Raw genomic sequence first — 6,372 nt, forward strand, 5'->3', positions numbered from 1 at the left:
TCATCTTTATCATAGAAGTGCTAGACTTTCTTAAACAGAAATCAAAAGGTAGAAGCTTTATTGCTAAAATGGAAAGGGTTATTTATTTTATCTACCTTGATGTAGATGTCATGATATCCAGATGTTACTGTAGGGAAATCTTTTCATATAACCATCAAATAACTCTAACATGCTGTTAACCACTTATTTTATGTAATTGTAAATTCTTTTAATTAGAATCAATTATTACATTAAAATAACTGCCTGTGCAAAGTCCTTTGGTCAAAATTACATCTGCACGTTATATTATGCTAACTATGCTGTTACTACTAAAACTTGAAATTTACACTCAGAGGAAAACAATTCAAGCAACATGAGGTTAGCTTCTGGATATCAGGATGTCTACATTAAAATTTCTTTTATGGCAATTCATTTTCTTAAGTCTGTTTGCTTGCATTTCTCTCAGGCAATAGGAACCCAGAAGGGTTAATACAGTCTTTCTAAGATGTACTGATGTCCAAGTGTGAATAGGTTCTTCTATGGAAGTGGGTGTTGCTGAGAAAGGCAGCAAGATGTACAGTCTGGGGTGAGCTTCACAGGAGTCAATCAGCATTGTATTTCCAAAAATGCGTTGTATTATGCCTTCTTTTTTCCTTTTTACGTTGTTTGAGCCATTTTGTGGTAGATCGTGAACGGGAACTTGGTGAAGGTGCCTTGTTGTTGCAGGTGTCATTGAAAGTGAAGTAGATCAGCATGGTGCTGAGCAGATGGCTGGTGCAAGGAGTGGGGTGTCACCACCTTGGAGTTCACCTGGGACTCAAATTCCTGTTCGAAGGGTCCAGCAAGGCTGGGGGTGGGTAAGAAACATGGTATTCTGGGAGGATTTTGCCCCTGAGTTTTGCCTGACACCTCATTAGTGTGATATGCTGCCTGTATGATTTTTATAAAATGGTGTTTGCAATTCCCATAGCTGCTGCCCTGTAGGGAATCGGGTTGGGATCTGGTTTAGGGGATTTTCTGTTTCTGAATCAGACCTTTGCCAACCCTCAGCCACAGCAGGGAAATTGTGCTTCCGGGAGAGTCTGCTTCAGCAGAGAAATATAACCAATTTATTTAAAACAATAGCCACAGAATATTACTTCCAGACACTGCAATGACTCTGAAAAATAAGGAATGGGAAGTGGTACAGAAACCCAAGGCAGAGAAAGGTGCCTAATCTGGTCCTAAAACTCCTGTAGCAGGGCAATGCAGGTGTAAGGAGGGATGGGGCTGTCTCTACTGAGAGCATTGGGGCCAGGCTGGAGCTATGGCCGGTGGCTGGTCCCTCAGAGCAGGGACCTGCATTCAGGTGTTGCTGGTCATTCATGGCTTTGGTAAGTACTTGGGCCTCTCTGAGTGGGGGACTCCCAGGGTGCAGCCTTAAAAGTCTGAATTTCTGACATTTGGTGTTGGAAGTCAGTTTTTCCTCCAAATACTGCTCTGAGTATTCAGGAGTCTGGAGGACACTTAGCAAGTACTATGTGGTATTTTGGAAAACACATTACAATAATGAAGGAGGACACAACTGCAGAATTCAGCCATGTTAGTGCTGGTCAAACAGTTGTTCCTCTCATGAAGCATATTTTTGTGGTTTCCTTTTTTTTTCTTTTAAATGTCTGTATGGGTACAGTCCCTCTCCTTTTTAACAGAAATGCTCTTGGCTTTGACTTTTTGTCTGGCTGTGGGCTTATTTATTTTGTCAGGATGGCAGAGGTATTTGATGCAATTACAAGTCATATTGGGAAAAGGAGGCATAACTGCTACATTTAGAACTAGCAGTGACCGGCCCGGCCCAGCCACATTCATGAAACTGTTGCTCTAAACTCAGAACTAGGTGTGATGGATTGTTTAGGAAGTCAGCCAAATTGTATAGGCAAAATATGCGTTAATAATATACAGCAATGTTAATTTATCTCCTGCTGCATAAACAATGTGGGAACATTGTCAATATTTGTGTAAAAGCAGTGTTAAACTAGTTAATGACAGAACAAAATGTTTTGTCATTTTTGGAGGTGAAGCAATTCGTGACAGGTTGTGAACTTTAGCACCAACTTTGGTTTTGGAGATCCCGGTTGCAAGAAAACATAAATTTTCAAGCTGTGACATCTGTCAAACGCATCTGGTTATCCTTAAGTTTATGGTAACGTTTTTACTTTTCAGTGAAGTTTTATGAGATTGTGGTTTAATGGATCATTCTACTATTTTTCTTTCTGTGTTCAGCAAACAATATGATTGTTTCAGATCCATCCTCCTCCTGCAACCCACTGCTTGCCTTTTTCAAATTCTGCTGTTTTGTAGGGTATTAGATCAAGTTTGTTCAACAAGATCAAGTTTGTTCAACAAACTTAAGGGATGATTCAAGGGAGATCTTGGATGGATGGAAGCTGAACTGCCGTTCCCCATCTCTTGCTGGCATCAGTTGCCACCAACTTTAGAGGCACTTAAATTTGATTATTGGGACTCAGACATTTAGTACCTGCCTAAAAGGTCTGAAATGGTGGGTGATCTCAGTGACTGCCCTGTGTGCTATGACTGGATGAGGCTACTTACAGATGGAAAAGTAGAAGCCATTTTCTTCCGCACATGGGTGGTTCCCATTTTATAACAGTTTAAGCGTTAGTCTGTTCAGCAAGGAAATGCCCAAGATGAAAAGGGATCAAATCTATCTCATCCCAGAAAACCAATCTAAACACTTGACTATCAGTTAGCCAGGGTAGGAGAGGTCTCCATGCTTCTACCTCTGTGCTGCCAGACACAGAGAATTGCAGGGTAAGGAGCAGCTTTTTAGCAGCAGCTAAAGGCTGCTTAAAGTGTGCAAGCCTCAGTCCTAGTCCCAGCTCTAGGTCTCATTATTGTCTCTGTTCCAATAATTGTTTATGTAAGCCTTAGGTACTGAGACTTCATAGGGACAGCGATATTCTCTGATATTACATTTTTAATTTCTTTTTCCTTTGCCATTGAGCCTTTATCTATCTGTACCAGCTGCAGGTCTGAGTGTGTTGATTTAAGGAGGGAAAAGTGAATCTTCATATAAGGAGTATCTTGTGCTCTAACATGCTGGATAATATATTGGGGTGTTTGTTACCAGAAAGTAAACAGGGATCCAACAGTTCCTGCTCTGCAAGATGTCCTCTTTTTGTAAGATAAAAGCATTTGATTTCTGTTATCTCATACAGACCTTTGGTAAACAGATCTTGTTGCATTCAAATGTGGTAATGAGCTTGTGTACCTCACTTGCATGTGACGAAGAGGTTGGTGTTTGTTAGCTGAGGTAGGTTGGAGACAGTAGAGGTCCGGGAGAGGGAGGGGAGCTGGAAGCAGATGAGGAGCAACCAACAAGAACACAAAATGGACACTAGACACAAGTTTCGTGTCTTTCATGACCACCTGCTTCACACCTTTCCCAGATAATCCCAAATCCCCTCTCTTCCTCAGCAGTTCACCATCTCAGGCATGGGCAAGCAGTTCAATAATAGCAGAGCTGGTGAATAGTAAATTTTTCAGTTGCAATCTTGCACTGCCTCAAAGGAACAGTGTTGTTTTGCTCTTGAGTTCTTCAAGCTTTAAAAAATAGATTGGATCAATTTCCAACAACTTTATTTGAAACATTTTGTTATGACAGGTTAGAACACAAATTTTTTACACTTTAGCATTTTTCTCAAATGAAATCGTTTGCTGAATTCGACCTGAATTTGCAATGAGCCTTTTTTCTCCCCATTTTTCAGCAGTATTCACTCCAGCCAGGGGTACGGTTACTATTCAGGAATGTGTCGTAGATTCTAAGTATCATAAAATCAATGAGGTTATTTCCTTATGCAGCTCTTGACTCTTATGAAAATTGTCCTTACCTGCTTACCTGGATGCTCTCACCTGTAACACCAGGCACAGGTCTTGGCCAAACACTCACTGCTTTCCTGCTAGGTGCCCTCCTGTGAGCTGCTAGTATGGATCTAAATGCCATTCCTCTTGAGGAAGGAAGAGCCAGCAGTGGAGCAGAGAGGAAGGGGCTGGGAAAGGAACAGTAATCAAAGAGAAAGAGGGTATATGAGAGGAATGAAGAGAGCAGACCCCCATGTAGTCATGTGGTGGGGACTGCAGTGTCTATGTGGTCATCCACAGCTGTGACTTCTCTGTTGCTGGTACACTGCAATCAAGATCAATCTTTAATCTGTTCTAGGTGTGCATGGGCTCTCAGACCTCCACGGTGAACACAGCCAGAGCTGTATAACAAGAAAAACGGGGTGGACTGAAGAAAAGCTTGCGGAAGTGGTGCTGAGGGAATCTGCAGAGTATGAGGTGAAGGGTTGTATGGCTGAACAAAGCAGCCAGAGGACAGGGACCAAGGAGTGCAAGCAAGTCTTCTACAAGAAAAGTCAATTTGACACCGTTTTCTCTTGTTTACATATTGTCAGATGCACCACTGTACTTGTAAATGTTCAGTAAGTTTGCATACGACACCCAGTTGGGTGAGAGTGTTGGTCGGCTCGAGGGTAGGGAGGCTCTGCAGAGAGATCTGGACAGGCTGGAGCAATGGGCTAAGGCCAACTGTAGGAGGTTCAATAAGGCCAAATGCCGGGTGCTGCACTTTGGCCACAACAACCCCCAGCAGCGCTGCAGGCTTGGGGAGGAGTGGCTGGAGAGCTGCCAGTCAGAGAGGGACCTGGGGGTGTTGATTGACAGCCGGATGAACAGGAGCCAGCAGTGTGCCCAGGTGGCCAAGAAGGCCAATGGCATCCTGGCTTGCATCAGAAATAGCGTGGCCAGCAGGGACAGGGAAGGGATCTTACCCCTGGACTCGGCACTGGTGAGGCCGCACCTCGATTACTGTGTTCAGTTTTGGGCCCCTCACTACAAAAAGGACATTGAATTACTTGAGCGTGTCCAAAGAAGGGCAACAAAGCTGGTGAAGGGTCTGGAGCACATGTCGTATGAGGAGCGGCTGAGGGAACTGGGGTTGTTTAGTTTGGAGAAGAGGAGACTGAGGGGAGACCTCATTGCCCTCTACAACTCCCTGAAAGGAGGTTGCAGAAAGCTGGGGATGAGCCTCTTTAACCAAGTAATAAGTGATAGGACAGGAGGTAATGGCCTCAAGTTGCACCACGGAAGGTTTAGACTAGATATTAGGAAGCATTTCTTTACAGAACGGGTAGTCAGGCGTTGGAATGGGCTGCCCAGGGAGGTGGTGGAGTCCCCATCCCTGGAGGTATTTAAGAGTCGGGTTGACCCAGCTCTGAGGGATCTGGTGGAGTTGAGAACTGTCAATGTTAGGCTAATGGTTGGACTAGATGATCTTCAAGGTCTTTTCCAACCTAGACAATTCTGTGATTCTGTGATTCTGTGAAATGACCATTACTGGAAGCAAGTGCAGCAGAGGGATGGCAGGAGGCCATCTACGTCCTCTACGAGGACAGAAGCCAGTATTCCCATGGCTGTTCCAGCTGCTGACTGAATCATTTAATCTTCACCGTTCCAAGAAAACATAGCTTAATCATGTCTTGATTTCATTATGCAACAAAACCATGCCAACCTTGCAATTTGCTTTGGTAACACTTGTGTGAACAAAGCTTTGGACAGAGGTGCAAGGAAAGTGAACAAATGGGGAGAGAGGACAGAAGGCAGGGGAAGGTGGGTGCCATGGAGGCTATCTCAGCTTGGGCTGAGTGAGTGGTATGTGCTTTCTGCCCCTTGCTGTGTCCCAGGCTATGGAAGCCCCATTTGATGCTGCAATAGAAGTTATGGTATCAGTTGAATTTAAAGGAGTTAGTGGTAACTGATAATAATAATTAATAAAAAAATGTGAACAACTTGCATCCTTTCTGCCACCCAAAAGACAAACATTTCATTGCATAGTTGACTTATAAAGCCAGTATGGATCCAAACTGAAGCTAATATTTGTACACGCCCTCTTCCAGTTCCAGTTCTGGCAAAAGGAGCCACGAGTCAACAACCAATCCCTCATCCCATCAGCCATCCAACCTGGTGGGAAGAAAGGTCATTTTGTGCAAAAAACAGGTCAATACCAGAGTACTATTTTGGCTCTTTGGATTTTTTTCTGCAGTATCAGGGACCATGTAGTGACCACTGTATGAAGCAAATGTACTTTTTTGTACATTTGTATGTACAAAATGTATGAAGCAGTACGGTAAACAGAAAGGGTGGTTCTGTCTGGTGCCAGCTGGCATCTTGATCTCTGACCCCGTGTCTCTGGCGCTTTGGTGTGTTCCAGCCAGCCCTGCAACAGCTTCACCTCAGGGCATAGCTGAGCCATGCTGGTGGCACCTCTGTGAAAGTATATTTGAGAAAGAGCAAAACGCCACACGGGGTGGGGGGTGGGGGGTGGAATGTGAGGAATAG

This window comes from Strix aluco, chromosome 7 (genome assembly GCF_031877795.1).
Source record: "Strix aluco isolate bStrAlu1 chromosome 7, bStrAlu1.hap1, whole genome shotgun sequence".
NCBI classification, from domain to species: Eukaryota; Metazoa; Chordata; class Aves; order Strigiformes; family Strigidae; genus Strix; species Strix aluco.